At 39.1% G+C, this 16,029-nt stretch overlaps 1 protein-coding gene across 1 annotated transcript in view; it reads right to left on the bottom strand.

Annotated features, from left to right (window-relative positions):
- Window positions 1-16,029, bottom strand: part of gask1a (golgi associated kinase 1A) — a 34,140-nt gene that overhangs the window by 10,491 nt on the left and 7,620 nt on the right. The gene's annotated exons all lie outside the window — the stretch shown is intronic.

Genomic DNA, 16,029 nt, shown 5'->3' with positions numbered 1-16,029 from the left:
CTGAAAAGGTCATCTTACTGTGACTCAATACTAAGTTATTTAATTTGGAACCACATGCATCCTGACTTGTTGATTTAATCAATCATGTGTATGCTGATGACCTGCCGATATTACTCTTTTCTTCTTACTAGTGACACACAGCACTCTCGCTGATGGGTCTGTTCATGTTTTGTGGTGGATGGTAAACTATCAACTGGCTCAATACCACATTTAGTAGGTCTTACCTGACCACTGTAGAAAAGCAGGTTGTCGTAATCATGAGCAGATGCTAGGATGGGTGTGGTGCATTATTTTTATTGCTCAGAAATCTTTTGTTCCTCATAAGAAAGAATGTACTTTTGGCATTTTTTAAAATGTACATTGTTTCACTTCAAAAGTTTTTTATTTGCAGTTAATGTTCTCCTTAAATGACCCTCAGATTAACATTGATCAAAGATTGTGAAGTTACAAATACATTATATACCAATTACAGTTAATGTTTTTCATCATAATGTATCTTTTAGATTGATATGACTTTGTTTAAATATCGGGTGTAGCCTTCAAATAATTCAAATGTTTTGGTTGATGAACCCTAAACCTTATTATGTTCCCCTCCCATATTAATCAAAACTACACCCGTTTTTGGTTGATGTGTAACAAAGATGAGAAAAATGCTTTGGCAGAAGCAGCTTTGATTAGTGCTCACTGACTTCCACTGTAAATCATGTAGAGAAAAATGCAGAAACACAGCCAAAGCCGGCTCATCATCCCAGTCAGTGATCTCCTTCTGGCTCCCAGTCTGACAGATAAACTCAGGCAGTTATCAGTGTGAAAACAGATGAAACCCAAACTGACATTTACTGTCTATGCTGACGGGAAGTTAGATGTATATCAAGTGAAAGCAAACATAGCTGTAATGACTATAGGGATAAAGTGAAATTTACAAGTATTCATAGTGTGACTCATCAGAGATGAAGGCCTGCACAACACACTATATGGACACGGCCAAAGATGTAAAAATAAATCTGCAGTTGGGAGCGTCTCTGGACAGGCCTGCGGTTTGGGAAAATTCCACCCTGCGTGACATCTGCTCAAGAGATTTTTAATAACACTGATATTTCAGTCTGATGTCTAAATACACAGTTTGGTACTAAATTCCTGCTGCGTGGACTTCACTCTGCAGTTTACACACACAGCTTTACTCTGCATAGTCATTATCAGCTTCAATTGGAACAAAACAGGAGGGGAAGGTACTCTGAACCGGAGGGTGTTATTGTCCTTGTAATGGGAAAAAAATATGTTTTAATTAAATTCACAGGTACAAATTCACAGGTACAAATTAATAAAATAATACAGAGGCAAAAATACATTATTGTTATATCTCAGCCTATTTATACTGATATCATGTTTTCTATCCAAACACTTTGTGACAGAGGCGACGTCTGGCCTCTTAAATCTCTAAATGGGGTTTGGAGATTTGCTCAAAGTAAATAACCCTGCTGCTGTATTCCAAATGATCTCACTGCATAAAGTTGGATTTTTTTGGGGAATGGCTCACCATGTCTTAGCCAAGCCTGCCATATATTATTTTTCACAATAGGCCGCGCTACTCAGACGTGCATGGGATAGGACCTTCTGAGCCTTTATAACAATAAATATTGAACAGCAAGATGGTGGAAAATACGTGTTAATGTTCCCCATGGCATCGATTAAAACCTATGATTCATGAGACTGTTGACAACAAAGTTATCATAGTGGATGATATTAGCTTTCTCATGGTTAACATAAAAACGATGAGTCAGGACAAATGCCTTTGACTCCGAGTGGATTGGATCTCAAGGAAGATGCTGTTTGAACTTTGCCCTCATACTAAGCAACTGTAACTGTGGCATTTTACACTCCTGCTCAAAACTGACCTGGGATAACTAAAAAATGAGGCTCTTTAATGAGGCCTATTGACCATAATTTCCAAAAAATATATGTAACCCATAGTACTGTAATATGTTGGAATGAAGTTGGCTAAAAAGGTCTAACACAGAATTGGGTGATAATCTATACTTTATGCTTTTTAAAGAGTCAATTCAATTTTGACCCATGAGGACAAAAGTTGCATGGTCGACAACAGGAAGGTTAGCGTTAAACGAGCATAGAGAAAACACTGTGTCCCACTACCTGGATGAGCTGCTGTTTTAATTAGTTATAGTAAATTAGTTATCGACCTGCAATAAGGTCCCCTGACAGACATACCGATCATGGCCTATATTCAAACACTGGCTGATCTCTAGTCTACCTGATGTACATGAGGGGGGCAGCGACATTAACAACATGGACGTCTTAAAACTGTTCTCCAACATGGAGCACAGTGGGGTTTATCCCCAAAGACATGCAGATAAAACTTGAGGCTGATATCGGCGAGGACTGCTGATGACAGAGTTGTCGTCATGCAGAGCCAAGTAGAATTTATGCTCTATTGAATTGCTTGAGATTGCACAGGTGTTTGTAATAAAGTGGCTGAAAAAAAGATAATATTCATGGATTTTGTCATCCATACTGTTATTCTTTGTCTTTTTATTGAGGATAATGTTGTAAGTTGTGTTCCTATAATGCTTTGGGGGATAAAAGCAGGAACTAATGTTTCCATGTAGTCAGTGTGTTCGTTCTGGACTTCTTCTGTGCTCTGTTTCTTTAGTCTGTATTTGTTTTTGTTTCTGGCAGCATGAGGAGTCAGCTGAATGAATCAGCATTTCCTGTTTTGGACAACTATCACTGGATTACTGTGACACTGAAGGAAAATCTAAATATGATGATTAGAAAGTAGGGTGAGTCCCAAATTATTAGCAGCTGTACTGAATCCTGTCCTGTTTGTGCTGAAAATGAGACTAAACCTGAGTTTTGATTAGTTAAAGCCTAACAAAGCATTAAGCATTATGGGCCTTCATATGTCCGTAGTCTGCATGAATTATGGCTGTTGTAGCTTTTTTTGGCCATGTACAGTAGTGCCACAAATTAATGAGCAACTATTCATAGTGGCAACACATAGCATTAAAACATTTATGGAGGGAAATTAAACCATCCATCGCTGACAATGGAGCCCTAACAGATAATTATTAATAATACATACATCATTACATACAACACAGTAATTATGTGTCTTTTTCCTAATGTCAGACTTCATGAACAAAGTAGGCTAATACATTTTAGCATTGTGTTTTCACTTTCACCTAATTTACTCTCACACTGAATGCAATGTACTACAGGCCACACCCAACTTCACCCATTCTCATCTGGTCACTGTATTAGAAGAAGAAGAAGAAGTGTCTTATTTGTGGAATCATAGATTGTATCTATGGTTGGGACATCTGATATATTAATAGCCCTGATAAGTGATAGATAGATCTTTATTGCCATTTCAAGTATACAATGAAACTCTGTTTGAGAGATCCAACTGCAGCATAAAAATATTAAATATAAAAAATATACACATAACACTAGTACACACACGCATGAGCCCAAACATATGGTATTGCAGAGATCAATTAACAAAGGTCATTTTCTGTGAAAGAGTTAGAGGCAGAGTGTATGTGCAGAGGTTCAGCTAAAGAGCAGGAATGTGGTGTGAGAATGCAGGAGATCAAGCACAGTTTGGGAGTTTAGAGTATGATAAGGGAGAATGAGGTGAGGAGCAAGCTGGGGTTGTGGAAAATAACAGGAGACACTGGTGTGTGTTTTGACTTCTGTACCTCTGCCTATCTTTGAATATAATATTCACTTGGGTGTGTGCAAGTCAGTCTCTTTTCTTCTGTGCAGAATAAACGATTCCTTTCCATGAGTCTGTCAATTGTCTTTTTTTGGTGTGAGCTAGACATAGTATAGATATAGTTACTGTATCTGTTGTGTGTTTACTTCCACAATCTACACATATCACTGTGTTGTTTTCCATGTATTTTTGATCATTTACCCATCTACTTGAAGTATGATCCTATACAGCACCCTGACACCCTAGCTTAGGCCTACACTGTCTACTCCTGCAGACAGTCCTGATTGACTATACAGGGTCAAGCTGCAGGTATGGAGTAGATTCAGAAATAATTGGAGGTAACAGATCAGCTATAACCTTGCAAAAACTAGACCAGTGGAGGATTGCTGAGATCAGGTACATGGTGACATCACAACACCTGAGTATGCAGGCAAAACTGAGTCAGCACACCTGAAACAATGCTAATAATCCATCATTACACACATGCAACTATGGCAAGGCAGTATAATAGGTCAAAATTGAAGTTTGCAACAGACAGTTTGAGTAATAATTTCACCATTTTCTCTTCTACATGAGTTTTGCTTTTTGCTCCATCACTGTGTTGCCAGACGTTGAGAGTATAATGCTCTAAGATCTGGTAGGAGTGATTGCCAACACACATTTATATATACATGTAAGCTAAATATTCCATATTAAATAGGCATGGTTTAGATTTTAGCTACTTCTACGCTAACTCAAGTTAAAGACTGTGTAAAGTAAATTCAGACATTTTTTTCTAAACACATTAAATAGGTCATAAATGTATTTCTAAAAAAGGTGTAAAAAGCATTTCAACCATTTAGATTTGAATTGTGGAGCTAGGCTTCACAAACTGTGTTTCAAGATTTCTGTGTTCAGGATTTAGTGGGCGGGTCTGAAAATCACGCAGCGGTGATTAGCCCCTGCTGCTGTAGAGGTATAAATACATTCAGCACACACTACTACTACGGTCTACAGTTAGCTGAGTTAGCCGCCGATCTAGCCGCTGAGCTAGCAGCCGAGTTAGCCGCTGAGTTAGCAGCAGAAAGCTCTCAGACATAGCGTCCATGTTTCGGGTAGAGGTGGTGACTTTTGGTAGGGGGCGGGGTTTCAGTGAACTCGGCAGACACTCCCACAGCGTTTGGGAGCAGAGAAAGAGGCAGATTTTTACACTATTTTGAAGCCTAATTTCATATATTGGGCGATTTTTTTAATCATTCAAATTTGGCAGGGTGGTTAACAACACACTTTTCTGTGGTATGTCAAACTCAGAACATATATTTATTCTTACTTTACATGGACTTTAATTAATTGCACTTTTCTGGTTTATGGACTAAATATGGTGTAATCCATGTTGTTTATTGGATACTCCCCTTACCCTTCTGTCTGTCTGGGATGTCACATGACCATATACCCCACCCATCCTGGTAGATACCCCACTGGCTGATACACGCCTGGACTTTTTAAAAAATATATAGAACCCAGTAATAAAAATTTCCTTCAAATATTTCATTAACAGCAACCTCATATCTGACTCTAACTAATGAGCATCTACAGCTTGGGTAGAGTCACACCCTGTAGAGAGCTTTCCCGTTCTACAGCTGATGAAAATGATTAACAACATGAGAGGATGTTGTCGGTGTGAGAGCCGTGTGATTTACTCCCCTGCGTTAAAGTGGGAGACTGTCACAGCGAGAGGCAAACAGATGCACCCTTGATGAGATCTGTCATTGTCCACCTCAGGGTTTAGGGGTGTGTGTGTGTGTGTGTGTGTGTGTGGCTTTCTCTATATATCAGTGTACTTCTGTACGGTGACTCACACAATCCTGGTGCCCTCAGGTCAGCAATGTGTGTGTGTGTTTGTGTGTGAAAGAGAGGCGTTTGTGTGTAAAAGCTGCACCTCCACTGTTTTCTTCTCACTCGTGTGATGCTTTTAGGAGACTTCTCACCCTGCTGCCATATTTCACTCCCACACTGGAACACACTGGTTTGGAGTTGGGTCCTGCAGCCTCGCGGAGCCAATATTGACTTACGTTGCCACTGAACACCAGCGAGCCCGAGGGGAAATGAGATGCGGTTGCACTGCTGAGGTCAGAGTCAACGTAAAAAATTAAAGCGGAAAACAAAACGTAAAGAGCTGCATGGATTGTGGAGAGTCTGATTAGATTATGTAGTATTGACTGTTGAAGGCTCCATATTCAGCACAATGTAAATACCCTGCAGTATTGATAGCTGGCGTTTGTCCACTCATTCAATGCAATACCAACTATCAGATCCCACTTATTGAATGTTTTACTACCAACACACACTGTCTCTCTCCTTTATCAGCATCCTGTGTGTTACTGTGCTCTTACTTTATTGTTCTGTTCAGCATTCAGTAGTCAGTCAAACAGTGTGTCTTCTGTGCTGAGTTTTTTTTAAATTAAATCTGACTTTCCATGGGTGCTGCTCCTTTCTCTACTTTTCAGCCACAACTATTAAGACTGATAAATCCAAACTTCAAAAAGGACCAACTGCAAGTTTTGACACAGTTAAAAAAGTAAGTATGATTGAAAATGTCAGTATACATACTAAAGAAGCTTTTAGTGCAAGTTCAAGCAGGAGGCTTGACTGTTACTGAGCTCCGCCTCTGAGCTATTACTCAGATATTTCTCTGGGTTCTGTGCACAGGCTTTTCTATCATCCAATGATCATTAAAGACAGATAGTCACCAGTCTGACAACTCATCACCTGTCACGAAGAATCTTAAATAGGACTGAAAGCAGCACTTTACCAAGGACATCAATGGGTCAATGACGTTATTTTGTGTCCATGTGGTTTAGTCAAATTTAAAGGTTAAAATGTGAAAATAAAGGTATGAATAATTCTTTTTTGTGGACCGAGCATACAATTTCTGTCTTACATTATAACTTTTTATATTAAATGGAATACAATTGTTCTAAATATTACATTTAGTCTGGGGAAACATGTCAACCAGGAAACATTTAGTATAAGTATTAGTATAAGTCCACTTAAATACACTGTAGGTGGATAAAATAATGAATATTTATCATTCTTTTGTGGTTACACCATTTGACATATTCAGGAGCATTCAGTCTTACTTTTGGTATAAAATGGTGCAAATGTCATTTCAAATAACATAAAACCAACAAAAATACTAAATGTACATTTTAATAAACATGATGCTGCTTTTAAAACTATTTTTAACATATTTTTGTATTGCTCATGCTGCCAACCCTTACTTATCAATGACCCTAACACACCTTTTCTCAACCCTGAACTGCTGCAAGACTGTTGTGTTTTTAAATGTTTGTTAGCACGACTGCTAATTGTGTGTTCTTATTTTAGATACTGATCATCTTATTACTTATTTATTACTATCTTTTTAAAGCACTGACAGGAGCTGGTGTGAAACAGTATTTTGTTTCATTGTGTGTATGCACATACATAATGAGTAAAGTGAATCTTGAATTTTGATCTTAGCTAAAGAATATTTAAACCACCTCACCTGTCTCGTCTCTGTCTGCTGTCTTTACAGCCTATTACTGCTTCACCTCTCCACCAACACCTTTGTCAAGGCCCTGTTTATGGCTCCCCTAAGGGGGAGGAGGAGGTGTCCAATTGGATGGTATTTATAGCGCTCCAACCCCATACATCACTTTAATTGATGGGGTTAAATGGAGCCAAAGACTATCAAATAAAACTTTTGAACTCATGTCAACGTGTGTCTTCCCTAAGTGAACTTTGAGACAGTTTGAGTTTTCAAATAAATTGCAGATGCTGATGAGACAATGCCAAGAAGATCTTTGAAAACAGATGAGTGATAAATCTTTGGAAAAATATGACAGTTTGATTGACGTCTGTTAGAATAAAATGGACATTACTTCCTTTTTTAGTAACTGCAAAAACAATAAGTACTATGTAGTGAGGACTTGGGACATTTTATTTTGTTTTATATATTCCATAGACACCACGCTGGCTGCAGCTCCTCTGGTGAACGCATCACTTCCTGTACACCTGGATAGATCTATGATACGCCAGGCTTTTAGCATACAAATTGAAGATTTTTGGATGATGTCAATGACTGCACCTTATTTAAATCCAACCTAACATTTCTGCTTCTCCACTGGTAAAACTCTACAAATAAGTGTGAGTGGGCTTCTAGCAGGACTTGTTTTAGCATGATCGCACTTTTACCAAATTTCAGACTCTGAGCTGAGTCTGTCAGAAACACGCTGAGCCTGCTGAGTCTTGCTCACTTTTTTCCTCACAGCTGTAGAAGCAGCAGTAGAATTGCAAGGTGAGCAGTGTGGAGAAGTGTACCTTTCATTTTTTTAAAAACCTGCACTCAAATTTGTCACCTTATCCTCGGCTTGCATGTCCTCCCCAGGGTGTGCTCTGTGTGTGTGTGTGTGTGTGTGTGTGTGTGTGTGTGTGTGTGCGTCCTTCACACTGCTCTTCCTGCACCTTTGGTGTTTGGTTCCCTGCTATCAGAGCCCAGGGAGGTGTTAAGGGAGCAGGTAGGAACAAGTGTTCAGAGGCGCGCTCATCGGCTCTCAGCAGATCAATAGGAGGCTATTAGAGCTTGGCCCTGTTACAGGGATTGACTCCTGGCAGCGAGGGAGGGAGGGGGGGGCTGAGGGGGTCTGCCTCATGGGTTATTCATATTCAACCCCACACACACATTGTAGATGGGTGTTAGATACACATTCCATCTCACTGTGCGGACAGAACAAAGCGGGACAAAATGACTAGTGGACGGTGTAAAGTCAGCGACAGGGTGCAGCCTCTGCTGGGTGAGAGGAGTGTGTCGCAGAGAGCTCAACGCAGAGGAGGCGAAATGTAAAAAAAATCACGGTGAAATGTTCCGCTGCACATCTGCTGCTCTAAAAATAAGAGTCCTGATGAGATACATTCACAGTATGTGTAGGAGCAGCACACGAATGCTAATATAAGACATAGAAATACAGCTGGCTACATTTTGGTTTTTACAGTTTTCAGTTGAAGAGTTAAGAAAGAGAGAAAGATGTTGGAGTGCTTTGGTAGCTGAGTGGTTAGAGTGCATGCCATGTAACAGCGGTGTTCCTGGTTCAATTCTGGCAAAAGAGCTGTGCTGCAAGGTCACACCCACCCCCCCATCCCCCACCCCTCCCTCTCTCCCTGTTTCCTGTCAGAATCCCTGCCACTTAAAAGCAAAAAAAGCCCAAAAAAGAAAAAGGGAAAGTTGCTAATCACAGCTTCTTGATTGGCTCTTTGTGTTCAATCCTTCATAATAAACCTGTTTTCAACTTATCCAATCACTTGACCATGAAGAGTGGAACTCACAACAATGAAATGATAAAAAAAAGTAGAAGTGCAATCATTATTTTCAATACTGATTCATTCTATTGCTGTTACCCAGAACTCACAGTCCAAAATCCAAAAGTTACACATATTCAGTATAGAGTATCATTTAAGGTGAAGAGAAGCAGCAAATCCTCTATATAGGGTTCATATTGTGGGAAACAAAAGGAAATAGCTTTTGGATGGGTTAGAGAGACAACACAACATAATTACATATTTACAAGATTTTTTAAGGGGGGTTGGAGTTGTGGAAAACAAGAACAGTGATTTTGGAGGTGGATTAAGGTGGTGGTGGTGGTGGTGGTGGTGGTGGTGAAGCCTTGTGCTGTAAAATTACTCATTCCTATCTCCTTTGTCTTTTTCCAAAGTTATTTGGAATTTTGAAATTTGCTGCTAATCTTATTGTTCTAACACATCCTGCTGAAATATGAACGGTGCAACAGCAGGTTCTTCCCTTCATTCAGGATCAGACTCTGCCTTATAAACAGCTGTATACTGGCTTACATCATACTGCAGGTAAAGATGCAACCTTAGTCAACTTGCATAATTGATTAGGTAGTATTCTGATTGGTTGGGGGTCATGGTGGGGGTCACTCCTCCAGCCAATCAGAGTAGGTGGGTCATTAATATTTGCTGATTTTACTTTAATAGCTTCTGTAACATGCTGCTGGAGGACAGAGGGGAAGCTGGACTGTGAGGAAAGATGGGTTTAATATGAGATCTTTATGAATCTGGAGCCAGGACATGTGTGGTTTTCATCGTCATATGCTTCATATTGATTTTAATCATATATTCTGTGATCATTTTCTCTACATACACTGCTGCTCAGCTCTGCATCACTCCTGTTATACCACCGCCTGCTGAGCCATTTCCACTCTTTTTTTTTTAAGCAAAATGTTATATTGCCTTATTTTCCACTCCAGCAGGCTAGGCACGCTCAGTCACACACACAAACACACGAACGTTTGTATGCCTGTACTTACGAGGACCCTCATTGACATAATGCATTCCCAAGCACCTTCACCATAGCAATCACAACCCTTACACTAAACCGAACATCTCAACCCTCAAAAAGCCCAACGACGGTCTGAAAATCAAATTGGAAGAACGCACACAAAGATAGCAATTTTATGTTCAGCATCTTTCTCACAGATGTAGCTCCAATGGAGGTTTCATATTGCAAAAACAAGGTGTGCACGTGTGTACAGGATAATAAAACACATCAATTTTAAACAGTTGCAAAAATATATATAAGGCTAATATTGCTGATGGGTAAACTTGACCATGCTGTAGTTCACGGTTGATGCTTTGCACCACGAGGATACTCTGGTGAATAATCTTTTGTAATTAAAGGTAAAACTGTGGACGGCCAAGATGCTTTACCCCAAATCACATCAATCACTCTAACTGCAGTAACAAGTATAGAGTAGAGATGTGCTGGTTTGTTGTTCTTACTATATACCGCCAACCATTTCCATTACCATCATTACTGTGATTATGGTCATTTTCAGAGGATATTATGAACACAGAGCAGCCCTCCTGCTTTTATTAGTGGTTTGATTGTGTTTCTATTGGTCAAACTGAGGCTAAGGATAAACACAGCACAGAGAACTAGGCTCCTGTCTGTCAAACTGTACTCTAGCCATGACTTCCTATATTAACAGTATATACAAGTATGAAACAACATGTTATTATCCTAAATGTGCTTTCTTCTTCTACAATAATTATATTATTTAGATGTGTTCATGATTTAGTGGTACAGTTTACTGGTGAATATTAAAATTTATTGTATTTACTATTTTATTTATTTATTTATTTTTTTCACCATTTATTCACCATTATGCAGCTGCTGTTTCTGTAAGTTTAGGTAAGGGGATCAATAAAGACACCTTACCTAACCTTATTTAATCTAAAGCAATTGCAAAAATGAATAAACCCCATAAACTGAATATTGAAGTCATTTTGTCAAGCCTTGATGAAAATGAACAACTTAAGTGCTTTAAGAAAAGACATCTTTGCGATTGCTGATGCTATTGGGGCACAGGATTAAAATGACCCCCAGGTGGTTCAAGTAGGCTCTGGAATGTTCTATTATTAATGCAAAGAAGTCTTCAGGGTTATAAAGCTTTTCCCTTTCAGTTGATGAAATACCTCTTACTATATATCTGTACTACACATTCATAGATTCATCTTCAGACACGGCACCACTGTCTTATCTGTGCTTTGTAATACACCAGACTGGTCATCTATTCCACACAGTTTCCACATTTATACAATGAAATCATTTGTCTCTGTGTGTGTGTGTGTGTGTGTGTGTGTGTGTGTGTGTGTGTGTTTATTTTAGCTCAAACATCATTTCTCAGGATAATCACAATCATATTTCCAGTTTTGTAAACAGGATTATTGTGAAAAGCTCTGAAGTTTGCTGCCAGACTGTTTCTCACAGCATTTAGTAGAAGTGGCTTCATTGTGTGCATGTAAACATCTTAACTACAAGTAAACAAACATATGGTATGGTACTGATGAAAACAGTTACTTATTCACTAGTTACAATGCACACGCAGACATCCACTTCAATACAGGCTGAGAAAGCCTCAGTGAATCATTGTTTAGTTTGTTTACTGCCTCCAAATGGCTTTTTTTATGTAGCCTTAATTGCGTCATGTGATTCAGGGAGGGGTGGGGTTTCGTGAAGCGTTGTCATGGCGCTGTGCTTCTGCGAAGAGGTGGTAAATCAAAGTGAAACTGGGAGTCAGCCACTCAACCTCGCCTCAATCTCTTTGGATAAACACCACTCTTGGAATATTTCATCTCACATGAAAATTAGTCCATAAACTTCTTCCACACATAGCCACAGGGTCTCATTTAATCTTTCCTCAGGGCTTCCCCGAAAATGACTTTAAACAGCTCCTGATTTTCATTTAAATGCAATGGAGGAAATCTCTGGAGTTCAGAGTCACGTTTGTGTCAAGCTGGAGCAGTTTAAAGCAGAGCCAAATTTGTGTTATTGTTGCAATACACAGTGCAAACCTTGATGAGAGCACCCTAATTGATCTGTTAGTGTGCACTCTCACTCAGCAGCTCATCATTAAGGCTTTAATGGCCTCATGGTAGCTACGATTAATGAGAAAAAAAAGAGGGTGCATTCATCTCTTAGAAGTCTGCTTTTGGAGAGAATTGGCTGCTTTTTTGACTAGTAGTTCTGATGAGCTTCATTGTCACACTGTTCATTTCACTATTCATTGGGAACAGACCTGCTGTGTTATAGCCAAAAGTTAATTTGGGTGGCGACACACTGTGTAACTTCATTTTCCAAGTCTGCTTTGATCCATTTTTCCCCTCTTTATACAAATTCAAATCTAAAAGCAAATTTAAAGGCAGATTCTGTTATTTTTTTAAGCTGGATTTGACTATGTGTTATGCTAATCTCTCCACTTCTGTTGTAGACTTTTACAAAATAAGACTCGGAAAAAGCTTTGAGAGATGGCACCTTATTCATTCCTATGATATTTGCTGACATAAACAGCTCCTATATGCTCCCCTTTCACATGAAAATGACTTCATTTAACTGATTATCCTGATTTTTTTACATCTTAGTGATAATCCAACAAGTCATTTCAGCATGTTAATGACACTTAAGAAAATGTGTTCCTTTTGTAATGATTGAAATGTATTTTGTCTTGTGTGTCTCGTGCTCTTGCAACACAAAGTGGCCACAGCATTGAAATTGCCTCACAGCTCAGCCCTGTTTACTGATTGTGGCAAACTGCTTAGAAATCCACTTTCAAAAATGTCCCTGAAAGATTTTGGTTTGGTTACTGCATGAAAACCACCAGCTTTCTGAAGTCCTGTTGTTTCCTCTCTTCCTCTGCCTCCATTCTCCCTCTTTCATCTTCCGTTTGATTGAGCTTCTTGTTTGTGTACTGCAGCTTTAATGAACACAGTCATTAAAGGGGGAAGTAACTTACGACTGTCCGTTGCACCTCATTTTCTGAAACTTCCTTGAAAGACAATTACATAAACAAAGCTTCTCTCATTAGCTGCAACTTTTCTGCTTAGCTGCTCACATGCTAAATGGACAGCGAGCCACAGCATCACACGTGTAAAGATAAATAGCAGAGATGAGTCGATGCAGTCGGCACATTTTGACGGATTGGTGTCATTAAAAAAAGATGATCAAAATCCCATCCTTTCTTTACTCTACTGTGTTTTTTCCCCCCCCACTTCAGCCTGTTAGTGTTGCAGCGCTGCTCTCCTACTATAAGACAGCTGAGCTAAACAGTAAGAGCACTCTGATAATATATGAGAGTGAAAATTAAACTGTGTGAAAGTGTAATATTTAGGCACAGCGGCGGTTGGGAAATTCACGTAGCTCAGTCAGTAATTATCGTCAGCAAAGCGGTGAAGGAAACATTCAGGTATAGCAGCTTCTCATTTGAAGTCGTCACTTTCACTGATTACAATGACAAATGTTACTGCATATCATATCAATTCATTCATTCAAGCTTGGCATGCTATAACCACAACTCTCCAAACAACTCAACCAAAGTGTTTCTTCATTTCCAACAGAGTGATACATCTTCTTTCTAGAAGATCATGTCGCATCAATTTCACTCATTTTCTCCAGTATATTAACCTTACTTCTTAACGTATCAATAATTGAAGCAGATTAACTTAATATTTCTAAACAGGATGTTCAATATTTGGATAAAGAAGCTTGTAAGAAACGAGGCTTGTCAGGTTAAGAAGTCTACACAGTGTTAAAGAAGTGGGATTGGGACAGGAATAAACAGGCAACTGGATTGGTTAACCAGTAGGTTGCCCAGGAAGTAGACTGCTGTATTTAGTTGATTTAGAAAAGTCATTTCTGTTTACTTTCAGTCTGACTCAGAGAAAAGTTTATGGAGGCATTATGGTGATGCTGGTCCTGATATACTACACCAGATTTCCAGAAACTCTACAACAAAGGTAACCAGTCTAAACTTAACATGAGCATCTCTTATCATTCTCTCTTTTATATTGTGTTATCCTTTCTTTGAAACTTGAGATACAGCAAGGAAGGACTAAATGCAGCATAGTCAAGCAATATAAGTTTATACACCCAATTTCAGTATAGTATCAATAACACTGAAACAACAGCACAGGAGATCACAATGCAAAGTAGAAAGAAGAAAAAAAGGTCCTAATTCTCATGTTCATGTAGCTCGAGCTCCTGAATCTTACAGAATTTGCCAGATGAACCTTGCAGTATGTGCTTCTTTTTTTTTCTGATCCACTGTGAATAAGATAGAGGAATTTCATCTGTCCATTTCAGTAGGGTTAGATGATGGATGAAAGAAGTAAATGCTGTAGCTTGTTCAAAGAGTAGACATTAGAGGGTTCTCCAAAAAGAGCTATAATAGGTCAGGGGTTTATGTCACTTCAAGTATCTCTGAAAGTGTCTTTAAACACAGGAATTCAAATAAACTGAAAGATTGGAGCAGTTCCAAAATGTATGGAGATATAAAGACGGGATCATTCTTTACGGTTACGGTTACACCCTGGATCGACATCTGGGGTTCTCTTTGACAACTTGTCTTAAGCCCAATGTGCCAGATGTGGTATTTTACACTGGAGTAGCCCATGTCTTACACAAATAGATGAGGTGTGGTCTTGTTTTGATATTGCATCTCTAGTCTTGTCTGTCACAAGCTCACAAAGGTTCTCCTCCCATGTAATAATGGTGAGAGAGGAGTTTTGTTGGGCAAATAGTGAAGTACATAGGTTAGATATTCTGCCTCTAAATGATCAAACAGGTGCTAGTAAGGAGTCAATTTCAGAGTTTGGGGGAAGATCTGGAAATGAATGTTACATGGAGTGAGAACTTTAGTATGGAGATGTTGAAAAGAGGTAAAAATTCAGTCTATAAAAAGGTCCTGTAGTGTTTTTATGCCTCATCCTGCCATTGTTGAAATACATGATCCCACAGAAAGGGGGCAGACATATGATTTGAATGGATTTAATTGAGACCCTATGTCATCCACAGTGCAGCCAACACCTGCTTTTATATTCTAAGTGTTGTTTTGTCTGTGTATGGGGCGATGTCTGAGGCCATAGATGCATAGGGAGGACAGGATCTTGCCTCAAGATTGCACCATGAGGGGGAATCAGCACCTGGATCCTTCTACAGCCAATAATAGCTGCCCTGAAATACAGCTGAAAATTCAGTCGAGTCATACCAGCTAGCTCTTTTAGACATAGTTAAATAAGCTCTACTCAAATGTGGGTATTTATTATCCCAGATGAAGCTGGATATAATTATGTCTAGATGTTTCAACACGCTGGAATTTAAACACATTAAATATGGGCAGCATGCTCATCTCAATGGCTTTTATTCTGCCAGTAAGAGACAGCTAGTGTTTAAGACTGTTCTAACTAACTGAGCTACTAACAGGGTAAGGTCTACATACAGTGTGTTGTCCGTGACATGACCCCCTGAACAAGTGAGCTGATACAGAATAAGCTTGAAGGGAAATGAAAAGGATCAACCAGAGCTGAAGAATTAATAGGGAAAACTTCATTGGAATCAAAATATACAGTATTATTAGATCTGTGTAGAGTTATATTTGTTGTTCCAACCCTTCACTGAATATACCGATCAATGTAGTATCTTGTCTAATTCCAATGGCCAAAGGCTCTATGGCCAGCACAAAAAGCAGCTGCAATAGAAGGCAGCCTTCCATGGGAAACTGTCAAAAGAAAAACTCAGAATACATCCCATTTGTACAGACTAAAGCTAATGACATGGTATGTAATCTACTGGAGCCAATAAATTGCTTCCCAAAACAAAATTTATCAAGCGTGTAAAATAACAAATACTCCCACTCCATCTTGTTGAATGCTTTCATCATCCATGGACATGAGGATCTCTGGAGTGGGAGAATAAGAATGCT

This window comes from Scomber japonicus, chromosome 10 (genome assembly GCF_027409825.1).
Source record: "Scomber japonicus isolate fScoJap1 chromosome 10, fScoJap1.pri, whole genome shotgun sequence".
NCBI lineage: Eukaryota > Metazoa > Chordata > Actinopteri > Scombriformes > Scombridae > Scomber > Scomber japonicus.
The sequence above is the reverse complement of the archived record's forward strand: the minus strand, read 5'-3'. Positions and strand labels throughout refer to the sequence as shown.